The following is a 14,702-nucleotide window of genomic DNA, read 5'->3' as shown; positions in this document are numbered from 1 at the left end:
TTTGACGGTGCTCAAGGAATTTTAACATGACAATGCCTGCCCCTCAGTGGGTGTTAGGCAACGCTAACTACCTTAGTGTACATATATTATTCCTTTGTTCATGATGTTTTGAGTTCCAGTGCGGTGTATTTGTGTCAAAGCCAGGCAATAAAGAAAAAAAAAAAAAAAAAAAAAAGGCCATACCATGCTGAATACGCCGGTTCTCGTCCGATCACCGAAGCTAAGCAGCATTGGGCTCGGTCAGTACTTGGGAGGGAGACCACCTGGGAACACCGAGTGCTGATGGCACTTCTTTTGTTTTTTTTTTCTCACCGCACGCAGCTGGCTTCTCCATTTTTTTTCTCACTGTCACTTTGGCGTCGCAGATTCTACTGGCTGCAGATGAGCCGAGCAGGCCGGGTCACGTTAATATCTGTGTCGATTCAATCATAACTTTGCGCGCATGCACGAAGAGGTGCGACGCGCATATGTATACGGCGCAGAATTACTCGAGGCGATCGCGTGCGTGACTTCTCGGTGACAGTTTGACGCGTACGTACCTCATTCACCAGTTTGCCGTGCAACTTTCACAGTTTTTGAGACCATTTGCAGTGGCCACAAGCGCACAGTTCGGGCTCATCGGTGAACGGAGTGCAGTCCGTGCACCATGCATTCATGTTGTCGTGACGCTGGGGCTATGTCGACCCGGCCTTCACTTGGTAGCGTGCAGAGACTCGGGGTTGAAGAAGGACTGAATCTTCGAAGTTGGTAAAATATGTACAAGCAGGTTTACTGGCACTTTGAGAAAACGTATTTACAAGAATATTTACATGAAAAAGAAGGGTACATCAGCAAAATGACAAGCGTTAAGAGTTCATAGCGAGAAGCGACTGGATGAGCCGTTTACCCAGGGCCCAGAGCGACATTTCGTGCTCTGCAGCGTCCTTAAAAACCCCCTATGTCCAGCCCCTCTCTGAAGATGCTGACCAACCAAATCCAGGGCACGCCCCTCAGGTATCGGCATCCAATCGAACACATCACTGCACTGATGGTCTGAAGCACTGACTGGTCCGGCATTCATTCGTTGGGCGTGATCACTTGTTGGCGGGAAAAGCTTGGGAACGGCGAGGAAAGGAGGTACATTTCTATTCTTCAGCAAAGAAACCACAGGCTGGTTCTGACAAGGGGTTTTACTTCTCAGAAACCCGAGTGCACGTGGCGCCGCATAGGGCTCCCAACATGGTCCCTTTTCGACAATTGCAAATCTTTCCTGCATTCCCGGGAAATCACTTAATGGCCGTATGAGTCATGCTCCTTTCTTGTCCTGCACGTCAGCGGACATGTCACTCTGTCGTCTCCTTTGGATAGGAGGCATTCATCACTGGAGGATAGCACTTCTCGACTGGAAGGGTGAACAAAAGAAAGAAAGCACTTCCTGCTATTTCCCGCAGGGGGACGTTTCTTTGTGTTTTTCCAGACGTTCTCTTGACAGGGTCAATTTGGCATTTGCAGGTTGTCCACAAAGCAAAACATGCTTACAAAACAGGATTCCTGGAAACAGGCTCACTTAGAGCCATTGGACCATCACCACATATTCACAAAACTTATCCATGCCCACAGGCGAACAATAGAGCGCGCAATTGCGGATGCTTGGTCGTAACAGCCTCCTCCCCCGCCAGAAGAGTCTCGGAGGGCAGCAGTCCCAGCTGCTGCATGAAGAGACGACTTAATGGCCTGCACGTGAACGCTTGAAGCTCGCTGTTGCTTGTCGCGTTGTCTTGATTGTTGTAGGCCAAATTGCTCGAGCTGTCTGAAACTCAACCACATGTCGAAGCAAGCACTCGGCTCCCGTCTGAAGAGACCAGGTCAAAAGAAAACTGCCATTGTTGTTCGAGAAAAGCCCACTCTCAAGACGTTCAGGACCCACGTATTCCTAGAAAACCAAACGTGCTGCTTTACATAGCCACACATATACAAGCGCACGAAAAAAAAAAACCTGATTATCAATTTGGATACATGGTGAGGAACATCTCGGACCGCTTAGAAAGAGCGGCTAAGCGCGTCCGCATTCCCATTTAACTTCCCCTTTTTGTATCTTATTTCAAAATTGTACTGCTGTAAAATCAAGCTCCACCTAAGAAGGCGACTGTTCTTCGATGTCGCAGTTTGCAGCCAAGCCAGGGGACAATGGTCCGTCTCTACGGTGAATTTGGCCCCTCCAAGATAGCACTGCAATTTTTGAATGGCCCATACAATGCAAGCGCATTCTTTCTCTGACGCGCAATAAGCCCTCTCTCTAGAACTCAGTTTTCTGCTCAAGTAGAGCACGGGGTGCTCATTACCGTCGTCATCTCTCTGGCAGAGAACAGCACCTAACCCTCGATCACTGGCATCACACTGGACCGTGAATTCTCGGCCATAGTCTGGAGCTCGCAATACCGGACGGCTAATCAGCACAGCCTTCAGGTTTACGAAGGAGGCTTCCTTTTGTTCGTCCCAGACTACATTTGTCGGTTCTGTCCTGCGGAGAGCGTCGGTCAGAGGGCTAGCCAAAGCTGAATAGTTAGGGATGTAGTGATTGTAGTACCCAGTCAGACCTAGGAATGCTCGAATTTCCGTCTTCGTGCTCGGCCGCGGGTAGTCTGCTACCGCAGAAATCTTAATCTCGCTGGGTTTCCTGAAACCTTGACCTACATTGTGACCCAAGTAGTCCACGGTCGCCCTTGCCAGGCAACATTTCTCGGCCTTTACGGTTAATCCAGCTTGACGCAAAAGGCTCAGTACAGCTCTTAGATGTACCATATGGTCCGCCCATGAGTCGGAAAAAACCGCAATGTCATCTAAATAAGGCACCGCGAATGTTTCACACCCATTTAAAACCCTATCCATGAGTCGGGAAAAACAAAATGGAGCATTTTTGAGCCCGAAACTCATCATTGTTGGCTGGTAGCTGCCCGTCGGAGTGACGAAAGCCGCGTATCTGCTGGCGCGTTCAGTGAGCGGTACTTGCCAGTATCCTCGAGTAAGGTCCAGCGTAGTCACATATGCCGCTCTACTGACCTGTTCTACTCTCTCCTCAATATTCGGAATAGGATACACTTGATCCCTGGTGAGAGAATTTAGCTTTCGGTAGTCTACCACAGGCCTAGGGTCTTTACCTGGAGCTTCTACTAAGATCATAGGCGAAGCATAATCGCTTTCCGAGGGTTTTATTACTCCTAATTCCAGCATGCGAGTTACTTCCCTATCCAGAATTTCTCTTTGCCTTGGAGAAAATCGGTAGCACCTTGATCGCACTGGCACGACTGAAGTCAGCTCAATATCGTGCTCAGTCAAATCAGTTCTGCCTGGCCTGTCCACGAAGCAGGCCTCAAACTCTGTTATTATCTCGCCCAGATCGGACAGCTGGGATTTCTTTAGTTCTCCTCTCTGCTCCGTCTTTTTGAGAAGCTCCTGAGCGTTGCTTCCTTTTCCGCTGAGGCAAATCAAGTTGTCCCCCATCTCCTCGGGAAGGTGTAACGTTAGATTTACCACGGCTTGCTCCATAGCTAAGTCCTCTCGGGTTCCACTTAAAAGTCTCGTGAGATTACTAGACACTGGCGGCAAGAGGTTATTCTCAAGAACGTCCTCATTCCGCGTCTCATCAAGCTCACTTTCAAGTTGATTTATCTGAGATGCCTCGCTCTCAAAGTTTTCTGACCTGCTATCTTCCGCATTTACCACTGTTTTAACTGCCGTTTCCTCCGCTGTGGATTTTTCTGGAATGAGCAGTGTAGCTAGTTCTCGCGCCTTTGAACGTGTTAAGGCTTGCACAACTCTGTCTCCGAAAAGGATGCCCCTCTTTCGCAGTAGCATGTCCGATTTGTTGGAGAACAAATACGGATAGCACTTAGGAAGCTTTCCTGAAACGGCAGCCTCGGTTGTTAATTCGCCGAAAGGGCCCTCGATGACCACGTTCGCGATCGGCAAGCACACACTCTGTTCCTCCACTACCTGGCGGATCCACGCACACTGTCCTGTATAGTCGGAAGGCGACACATACGCCGGATGGACAACATCCATCGTTGCGGCCGAATCGCGCAGTACCTTGCAAGGCTTCCCGTTGACTACTAGGTCATGCAGGTAGGGTTCCAAAAGCTGCATATTTTCATCGCAGTCACTGACATACGAGAAAGCAAACTTTTCTTCCCGGCAGTTGACGGCAATGTGACCCTGCTCATTACACCTAAAGCATGTGAGCGGCTTCCTAGCCTCAAACTTATTCTTTGTGTTCTGCGCGTTGGTCACTTCCCCACTTTTCTCACTGCCGTCCTTTCTAGGGCGTTTGCCTGAAGAAGCCTTCCTTTCTTCGTTTGCAAATCTAGCAAAGTGCCTTTTCTGACGGTTACTCAACTTGGGATTGCGGGGCCTATCCACTGCTGGGTTGCTGAATTGTCGGCGCGAAGCATACTCCTCAATGAGTTCAGCAGCTTCAGTTGCCGACTTAATGTCGCCTCGGTCCTGTAACCAATTTCTTTCTTTTTCTGGGAGGCAGTTATAAAACTGCTCCAAAAGAATTCGCTCGACTACAGCGTCCCTATCACTGTAGGAATCAGTGCTCTTTAGCCACTCGCCCAAATTAACTCTTAAATTGTAGAGGAATTCAGGGTAACTCTCGTCCCTGGACTTAGTAGCTTTCCGAAAACGTTGTCTGAACGCCTCGGCGCTAAGCCTATACTTTCTCAGAAGGCAAGCTTTGACCTTCTCGTAGTTGTCCGCGTCCTCCTTGCTTAGCCGCGCGACAACCTCCGCTGCCTCGCAGGGCAGAACCGTCAATAATCTCTGAGACCACGTGTCTCGCTGGAAGGACAGTTTTTCGCAAGTTCGCTCAAAGTTAGCCAGATACAGACCGATATCCCCTGATATCACATATGGCTGCATGTACTTTGACATCTTGAAATCTGCCTCCTTGTTGAGACGAGGTACCGCTAGCTGGGGACAATCGCCCGACCTCTTGCTCAACTCTAGTTCTAATTTCCGGAGCTCAATGTCTAGCTTCTTTTCCTCTCTTTCCCTCTCACGTTCGCGCTCCTTTTCCTCTTTTTCCCGCTCCTTTTCCTCTTTTTCCCGCTCTTTCTGCTGTCTGAGCTGCTCCTTTTTTTGACCGATGAGGTTCCATGCTTCACTGAGCTCCTCATCATCGGTTCCCAAATCTGTGATTGCCTTTATAATCAAAGGTTTTCGTGCCAAACCACTTGTATTAATTCCCAATTCCTCACACAATTGCAACAGTTCCGGTTTCTGCAGCTTTTGTAGGTCCATGATCGCTCCGAGTGTCGGCTACTTCCAAAACAACAGTGCAAACTACCAAACCTAAAGGCGTTTCAACACTTTTTACCAGTTCTAAAATCTAACCCTGTTCTAGAACCTGGTCCACATCAGAAGAAAAGCCAAGCACTCACCCACACATGCGATCGATGTTCCGAGCTGCTTTCTTGTTGGCCGATTGTTGCTCCTGCTTGTTGCTTGAGAGGCCACCTCCGATCACCAGATGTTGTGGCTTGTAGATTCAGATCCCAACGCTGGTCACCAGTGTTGGGGCTTGTAGATTCAGATCCCACCGCTGCCACCAGTTGTCGTGACGCTGGGGCTATGTCGACCCGGCCTTCACTTGGTAGCGTGCAGAGACTCGGGGTTGAAGAAGGACTGAATCTTCGAAGTTGGTAAAATATGTACAAGCAGGTTTACTGGCACTTTGAGAAAACGTATTTACAAGAATATTTACATGAAAAAGAAGGGTACATCAGCAAAATGACAAGCGTTAAGAGTTCATAGCGAGAAGCGACTGGATGAGCCGTTTACCCAGGGCCCAGAGCGACATTTCGTGCTCTGCAGCGTCCTTAAAAACCCCCTATGTCCAGCCCCTCTCTGAAGATGCTGACCAACCAAATCCAGGGCACGCCCCTCAGGTATCGGCATCCAATCGAACACATCACTGCACTGATGGTCTGAAGCACTGACTGGTCCGGCATTCATTCGTTGGGCGTGATCACTTGTTGGCGGGAAAAGCTTGGGAACGGCGAGGAAAGGAGGTACATTTCTATTCTTCAGCAAAGAAACCACAGGCTGGTTCTGACAAGGGGTTTTACTTCTCAGAAACCCGAGTGCACGTGGCGCCGCATAGGGCTCCCAACATGGTCCCTTTTCGACAATTGCAAATCTTTCCTGCATTCCCGGGAAATCACTTAATGGCCGTATGAGTCATGCTCCTTTCTTGTCCTGCACGTCAGCGGACATGTCACTCTGTCGTCTCCTTTGGATAGGAGGCATTCATCACTGGAGGATAGCACTTCTCGACTGGAAGGGTGAACAAAAGAAAGAAAGCACTTCCTGCTATTTCCCGCAGGGGGACGTTTCTTTGTGTTTTTCCAGACGTTCTCTTGACAGGGTCAATTTGGCATTTGCAGGTTGTCCACAAAGCAAAACATGCTTACAAAACAGGATTCCTGGAAACAGGCTCACTTAGAGCCATTGGACCATCACCACATATTCACAAAACTTATCCATGCCCACAGGCGAACAATAGAGCGCGCAATTGCGGATGCTTGGTCGTAACAATGTGTAAACGACTCGCGATCGTCGCTCTCGCACTGCGCTTTAATTTTTGGAGTGCCAAAGCGCGCTCTGTTCGCCAGAATGGCTGGAAACAGCTCATAACATGTAAATGCACACTCGGTGCCTCATCACAAAGACAGCGCTTAACTGCATGTGTAGTCAATGAGCAGTTAAAACAGTACATAAGCCGCTCGAAACGACTGTTTCTCGCCATCGGCCATACCATGCTGAATACGCCGGTTCTCGTCCGATCACCGAAGCTAAGCAGCATTGGGCTCGGTCAGCACTTGGGAGGGAGACCACCTGGGAACACGGAGTGCTGATGGCACTTCTTTTGTTTTTTTTCTCACCGCACGCAGCTGGCTTCTCCATTTTTTTTCTCACTGTCACTTTGGCGTCGCAGATTCTACTGGCTGCAGATGAGCCGAGCAGGCCGGGTCACGTTAATATCTGTGTCGATTCAATCATAACTTTGCGCGCATGCACGAAGAGGTGCGACGCGCATATGTATACGGCGCAGAATTACTCGAGGCGATCGCGTGCGTGACTTCTCGGTGACAGTTTGACGCGTACGTACCTCATTCACCAGTTTGCCGTGCAACTTTCACAGTTTTTGAGACCATTTGCAGTGGCCACAAGCGCACAGTTCGGGCTCATCGGTGAACGGAGTGCAGTCCGTGCACCATGCATTCATGTGCACCATGCATTCATGTGTAAACGACTCGCGATCGTCGCTCTCGCACTGCTCTTTAATTTTTGGAGTGCCAAAGCGCGCTCTGTTCCCCAGAATGGCTGGAAACAGCTCATAACATGTAAATGCACACTCGGTGCCTCATCACAAAGACAGCGCTTAACTGCATGTGTAGTCAATGAGCAGTTAAAACAGTACATAAGCCGCTCGAAACGACTGTTTCTCGCCATCGGCCATACCATGCTGGATTCTGCTTCCGGCCACGCCAGTGAACGGACGCAGGATGCAGGGCTCCTCAGGAGCGGCTTCAGCGGCCATGTCAGGCCGCGGTAACAGGACTGCTGAACAGGATGGTACTTATCAAGTTGTTTTGCCTGCACTGCCAACAGGTCGGTTTGTTTTGAATACGGTTTTTTTGCACGCCGATATCAGGGCCCGCCCTTACCGGGTGGAAGATTTCCGCGACGCGTTGGCACAGCATTCGCTGATCCCCGATGTTGTTGCGATGGGGGCGTATCGGATGAGCCACGTCTGGGCTGTCACTCTCAAGGATCCTGAAGCGGTGACCAAGCTTGTTAGTGTCGGTGAGTTGTGTGTGAAAAACAGTCGCTGCTTGGTAATTGACCCGGCCAACCAGGACGTGCGACTGAAACTTCACTGGCTTTTACACAACGTGCCAGACGAGGATGTGCGTGCTGCCTTTACGCCGTATGGAAAGGTGTTGGAAGTTATAAGGGAGCGCTGGCGTGTGAAAGGTATGGTAGAAAAAGGCTCAACTACTAGACTTGTCACGCTTAAGTTGAAAGCTGGCGTGAAGCTGGATGACCTGCCACATCAGTTGAACGTTAGCGGTGAGCTGGCGCTCGTTGTTGTGCCAGGCAGACCTCCCTTGTGCCTACGCTGTCGGAGCACGGGTCACATCCGCAAGGAGTGCCGGGTTCCTCGCTGCGGAACCTGTCGACGGTTCGGTCATGAAGACAGCCAGTGTGCACGTACCTACGCAAGCATTGCCGGACCTGGGACCAGCGAGGACACGTCCGAGTTGATAATGGATGAGGTGGATGCGGAGGAGGCAGCCGACATTCGAGGACAGTCAACGAAACAGGACGCGCCTTCCATGACGGTTTTAACTAAGCATAAGGTGACGGTCTCAAGTGAAAAGAACGAAACTCGGCACGTCTCGCACGTTCCATCGCAGGACCAACAGGACCACGAAAGCGCTTCAAAGGAAGCGTCAGAGGACGTAATCAAGTTTTCTGACGCTGAGGAGCATCTGAGTACTGAGCCTCCTTGCACTGATGCCATGGAAGTTGGGCCGGAGACAGCGGCCTTAATTGCCTCAAAACGTCCACACGAGGAAAGCTTCGAGGAGACTCAGCTGCCAGGCGGCGTTTGTGGTGAGCCGCCGCCGAAAACTGCGGGCATCCGAAGATCGACTTTGAGACCGAAGCCGAACTTCTCTGCCGACACGCGGCAGGCGGGGAAACCGCCTCCGTAGGTTTTGTGGTGTCCTGAACGATTTGTGGGTCGGCTGCCTACCGACCAGCGTCAGGAACATTCTGCAACCAAGCGGGGCGTGTGTGGAAAAAAAAATGAAAAACGGTGCTTGGACTTCGTTTGAATGCAGCCCGACGTTCTGCTGGGAGGACAATACGTGCACACATATGCCGCTCTTCTTCAGAAGCGGAGGCCATGCAACCATGAAGGTAGGCACCATGCGGGTACGGGCGGCCCTTTCTAACACATGACTCTCAAGCTTAATTCGGCGTTACACGTAGCTACTTTGAATGTCAGAGGGCTGGGAGCGAGAAGGCGACAATGCCAGCTCAGTCGCCTCCTTGTGGATAATGATATAGATATAGCAGCTGTGCAAGAGTCAAAGATTGAGAGCCAAGAAAGCACTGACCGTATGGTGGCTTCTTTTCAAACAAACTTTTATGTGTGTGTATGCCATTCTGTTGGTGTGTCGGGTGGATGCCTTTTATTTATACGTAACACGCTGGGAGTAAGTGTAGTTTTCGTTTTTGCCTGTCCAAGTGGTCGGCTTTTGGTTACTGATTTTACCTACTGTAATTTATGCTGGCGTGTTATGTGTGTGTATGCTCCCAATTCAGAAAGCGAACGTGAATCGTGTTTTGAGTCTATTGAATTGTGGTTGAAGGTCGACAAAATCTTGCTTGTACTTGGCGATTACAACTGTGTGTGCGCAGCTGTGGACCGAGCGGCGAAGTGCAAACCTCGAAGAGACAGAAGCTCCGAGCGGTTGAATGCACTTGTGCATGAATACGGCCTTGAGGATGTTGGTAGTGTGTTCTCCACTGGAAACCAACCAGAGTTCACGCACTTTCAGCGAGATAGCCATGCTAGATTGGACAGGGTGTATGCCTCGGTTGATCTTGTTGCCCTATGTACTGCATATGAGGTGAAACCTGTGTCTTTCAGCGATCATTGTCTCGTGAGTGCAGTGTTCGGTAGGGCAGGAAAGAAATCGCGCTTTAACTGGTACCTATGGAAACTGAATGCCAAACTTCTCGCCGATGAAGAGTTCCTTACGGAAGTTAAGACCCAGTTTGAAGATCGTCTGGCTATGCGACCAGTAAGTTTTGCAGCGGAATGGGACAGCTTCAAAGAGTGGGTGAAATTGAAAGCCCTAGAAAAGAGCAGTAAGGTGCGGCATAAAGAGAAAGAAAAAGAAAAAGAACTGAATGAACAACTTCAGTTTTTTTTGAGCATGGAAAGTACTGTGCCAGGGCATTTCGCCAGTAAAATACGAGAGATTAAACGTGAGCTGGAAACAATCGACAGCGAAAGATACACAGCGGCTGTCATACGTGCAAGGGCTGAAAAACTTTGGGCTGGAGAAGTGCCGACAAAACGAGCCCTAGCAGACGAAAAAAGATACGCCTGCCAGAAAGAAATAAGGAGTATAAGGTATGCCGGCCATATCACTGAAGATGCTAAAGATATTCAGCGTGCGGTAGCAGAGCACTTCGAAGAACTGCTTAGCGCTAAGCTTGAGACTGTAGGCGGCTTTCAAACAGATTTCCTAAGACTGATGCCTGCACTGGATGACGAAAGTAAAGCGCGCCTAGAAACACCGATAACGTTGCAGGAGATAGAATCTGCAATAGATGACCTGACACCTGGGAAAGCACCTGGGCCGGATGGTCTAAGCGCTGCCTTCTTTAAAACCTTTCAGCAGTATGCGGCTCAGTTTATGCTCGATGTAATCACTGAAGCTTATGAACGTAATACTGTTCCATTGTCTTTCGCTACATCGCACATTGTGCTAATACCCAAGACAGATGATCCAGAGAAACGACTGTTGGTGGGGTCATATCGACCGATTAGCCTCACCAATGTTGACTACAAGGTGTATATGAAGGTTTTAGCAAAAAGACTGCAAAGCATAATAAAAAAACTGGTTGGGTCTCATCAAACGTGCGGCATCAAGGGTCGATCCATTGCCACGAATATACATGTCGCAAGAACCGTACTAGAATGTGTTGATGCACTCGGTGGTCAGATAGCCATGATGCAATTAGATTTGGCGAAAGCCTTTGACCGTGTTTCTCACGAAATTCTTTTTTCCATTTTGGAGCATTCTAACCTTGGAAAAGTCATAGTGGGGGGTGTTAAAATGGCTTACGCGAACTGCACGACCCGTATTATAGTGAATGGTGAACTGACTGACAGCATCGCAGTACGTTCATCGGTAAGGCAGGGCTGCCCGCTCTCACCCCTGCTTTTTGCACTGTATTTAGAGCCACTTTGCTTGGCCATCATTGATAGCGATCGCATTTTAGGGTTCGAGCTGCAATCAGCACACGTGAAGATGCTAGCATATGCTGATGACATAGCAGTGTTTTGTGCAACTAGAAAGAGCATCTGTGAAGTTACGGGTGTCGTCCAAACATTTTGTGATCAAACCGGATGTAAGATCAATTGGGAGAAAAGCTCTGGGTTTTGGCACGGTGATTGGGACGTGACACCTGATTTCTTCTGTAAGCTGCGGTGGTCTGTTCTCCCAACGCGATATCTAGGCGTGCCTTTAGATTGTTATCGAGATCCCAACGTGCACTGGATGGAAGAAACATCCAGAGCGAAAGAAAAAGCGGATGCGTGGCAAGGAAGGCAACTCTCAATGTTTTCGCGCGCTTCTATTTGCAATGTTTTTCTTATTTCGAGGCTGTGGTACCTCATGAATGTGTTGTGTGTCTCACGGACCTCAATTCAGAAAATGCACCGCGTTTTTGCTGTTTTTATTTGGGCATCCACATGGGAAAAAACCGCCCGGACGAATTTGTTTATTTCTGTTAAAAGGGGCGGGCTTGGCCTTGCCCATTTGTTCTTGCGTCAAGTGGTTTCGCGATTTATATTCCTGCGTGATCAAAAAGATACCTTTCTGAGAACTGTGATGCAAGTGCGATTGCAGAGGCTGCTCCCTGAATGGATTGTGTCATGTGAAAGCATGCCTGGTACTGTGACTGGCTACCTGCGCGAGGTTGTTTTTTCGTGCAAGTTGCTGGAAGTGCGGTTTTCTTTTGATTACCTTTTCAATGTTCCCAGAAAAAAACTGTATAAAGATCTCATTGACGTGATGCTGCCGGTGCCTTTTTACCGGGCATTACACTGTGGAGGCCCAGGGCAGGACGTTTTGAAAAGAGTCAAGAAGATGCCCGTGAGGCCATCTGCTAAAACGTTCCTATTCAAACTTCACTCTAATACGCTCCCTGTTAAAACCTGGCTGAATGAAAAAGGTATCTTCGTCCCATGGACAACAAATTGCCTGTTGTGCAAAAAACCGGAGACAATTGAACACGTCTTCTTACAGTGTTGGGATGCTGTCTTTCTATGGGACGTCCTCCAAAGGACAATTAAAAAGGAACTTCCCCTAACTCCGTACGGTATCAGATTCCTTCCAGTGCAGAACGATGATGCACCTTACGATTTAATTATGCTTCTTGGCCTCCATAGTCTGTGGAAAACACGAATGCAGGTGCGTCACGCAGATATAAATACACGATCTGCGCGTGAAAACTTCATTGAAAGTGCGGTGTATATACGCGAAACTTTCAGGATGCAGCAGGATCCACCACAATGGCAATGTCTATTTGATGAGTTGGTGAACCTGAAAAGATTTTAGCCGCGTACGCGTTAGCTCAAGTGTAGTTGACGTGTTTTATCATGTGTATTTTTGTTTTGTGTTTCACGGCAATAAAGAAAAAAAAAAAAATCGGCCATACCATGCTGAATACGCCGGTTCTCGTCCGATCACCGAAGCTAAGCAGCATTGGGCTCGGTCAGTACTTGGGAGGGAGACCACCTGGGAACACCGAGTGCTGATGGCACTTCTTTTGTTTTTTTTCTCACCGCACGCAGCTGGCTTCTCCATTTTTTTTCTCACTGTCACTTTGGCGTCGCAGATTCTACTGGCTGCAGATGAGCCGAGCAGGCCGGGTCACGCTAATATCTGTGTCGAATCAATCATAACTTTGCGCGCATGCACGAAGAGGTGCGACGCGCATATGTATACGGCGCAGAATTTCTCGAGGCGATCGCGTGCGTGACTTCTCAGTGACAGTTTGACGCGTACGTACCTCATTCACCAGTTTGCCGTGCAACTTTCACAGTTTTTGAGACCATTTGCAGTGGCCACAAGCGCACAGTTCGGGCTCATCGTTGAACGGAGTGCAGTCCGTGCACCATGCATTCATGTGTAAACGACTCGCGATCGTCGCTCTCGCACTGCTCTTTAATTTTTGGAGTGCCAAAGCGCGCTCTGTTCGCCAGAATGGCTGGAAACAGCTCATAACATGTAAATTCACACTCGGTGCCTCATCACAAAGACAGCGCTTAACTGCATGTGTAGTCAATGAGCAGTTAAAACAGTACATAAGCCGCTCGAAACGACTGTTTCTCGCCATCGGCCGTACCATGCTGAATACGCCGGTTCTCGTCCGATCACCGAAGCTAAGCAGCATTGGGCTCGGTCAGTACTTGGGAGGGAGACCACCTGGGAACACCGAGTGCTGATGGCACTTCCTTTTGTTTTTTTTTTTTTTTTTTCTCACCGCACGCAGCTGGCTTCTCCATTTATTTTCTCACTGTCACTTTGGCGTCGCAGATTCTACTGGCTGCAGATGAGCCGAGCAGGCCGTGTCACGTTAATATCTGTGTCGATTCAATCATCACTTTGCGCGCATGCACGAAGAGGTGCGACGCGCATATGTATACGGCGCAGAATTTCTCGAGGCGATCGCGTGCGTGACTTCTCAGTGACAGTTTGACGCGTACGTACCTCATTCACCAGTTTGCCGTGCAACTTTCACAGTTTTTGAGACCATTTGCAGTGGCCACAAGCGCACAGTTCGGGCTCATCGTTGAACGGAGTGCAGTCCGTGCACCATGCATTCATGTGTAAACGACTCGCGATCGTCGCTCTCGCACTGCTCTTTAATTTTTGGAGTGCCAAAGCGCGCTCTGTTCGCCAGAATGGCTGGAAACAGCTCATAACATGTAAATGCACACTCGGTGCCTCATCACAAAGACAGCGCTTAACTGCATGTGTAGTCAATGGGCAGTTAAAACAGTACATAAGCCGCTCGAAACGACTCTTTCTCGCCATCGGCCATACCATGCTGAATACGCCGGTTCTCGTCCGATCACCGAAGCTAAGCAGCATTGGGCTCGGTCAGTACTTGGGAGGGAGACCACCTGGGAACACCGAGTGCTGATGGCACTTCTTTTGTTTTTTTTTCTCACCGCACGCAGCTGGCTTCTCCATTTTTTTTTCTCACTGTCACTTTGGCGTCGCAGATTCTACTGGCTGCAGATGAGCCGAGCAGGCCGGGTCACGTTAATATCTGTGTCGATTCAATCATAACTTTGCGCGCATGCACGAAGAGGTGCGACGCGCATATGTATACGGCGCAGAATTACTCGAGGCGATCGCGTGCGTGACTTCTCGGTGACAGTTTGACGCGTACGTACCTCATTCACCAGTTTGCCGTGCAACTTTCACAGTTTTTGAGACCATTTGCAGTGGCCACAAGCGCACAGTTCGGGCTCATCGTTGAACGGAGTGCAGTCCGTGCACCATGCATTCATGTGTAAACGACTCGCGATCGTCGCTCTCGCACTGCTCTTTAATTTTTGGAGTGCCAAAGCGCGCTCTGTTCGCCAGAATGGCTGGAAACAGCTCATAACATGTAAATGCACACTCGGTGCCTCATCACAAAGACAGCGCTTAACTGCATGTGTAGTCAATGAGCAGTTAAAACAGTACATAAGCCGCTCGAAACGACTGTTTCTCGCCATCGGCCATACCATGCTGCGATTCTACTTCCGGATACCGTAGTGAACGGTGGCAGAATCATGTGCTCCAGCGGAGCGGCGATAGCGGCCATTTCCAGCCGCGGAAACAGGCTTGAGGACA

At 49.4% G+C, this 14,702-nt stretch overlaps 2 non-coding genes and 3 pseudogenes across 2 annotated transcripts; all 5 read left to right on the top strand.

The window, feature by feature from the left end:
* The first annotated feature begins 175 nt into the window (after nucleotides 1-175).
* Nucleotides 176-281, top strand: LOC146180915 (5S ribosomal RNA; annotated as a pseudogene).
* A 6,501-nt stretch (nucleotides 282-6,782) lies between these two features.
* LOC146180914 (5S ribosomal RNA) lies at nucleotides 6,783-6,901 on the top strand (annotated as a pseudogene).
* A 5,595-nt stretch (nucleotides 6,902-12,496) lies between these two features.
* Nucleotides 12,497-12,615, top strand: LOC146180913 (5S ribosomal RNA; annotated as a pseudogene).
* Nucleotides 12,616-13,186: 571 nt separating this feature from the next.
* On the top strand, nucleotides 13,187-13,305 carry LOC146180912 (5S ribosomal RNA). The gene has a single exon (XR_014700545.1). It is a non-coding gene; the product is annotated as a 5S ribosomal RNA (ribosomal RNA).
* A 582-nt stretch (nucleotides 13,306-13,887) lies between these two features.
* LOC146180911 (5S ribosomal RNA) lies at nucleotides 13,888-14,006 on the top strand. The gene has a single exon (XR_014700520.1). It is a non-coding gene; the product is annotated as a 5S ribosomal RNA (ribosomal RNA).
* The last annotated feature ends 696 nt before the right edge of the window (nucleotides 14,007-14,702 follow it).

The sequence above is a fragment of the Amblyomma maculatum genome, chromosome 8 (genome assembly GCF_055883805.1).
Source record: "Amblyomma maculatum isolate TAMU_Amacu chromosome 8, ASM5588380v1, whole genome shotgun sequence".
In the NCBI taxonomy this organism is placed as follows: domain Eukaryota; kingdom Metazoa; phylum Arthropoda; class Arachnida; order Ixodida; family Ixodidae; genus Amblyomma; species Amblyomma maculatum.
Note: the sequence above shows the minus strand (reverse complement) of the source record. Positions and strands in the feature narration are given on the sequence as shown.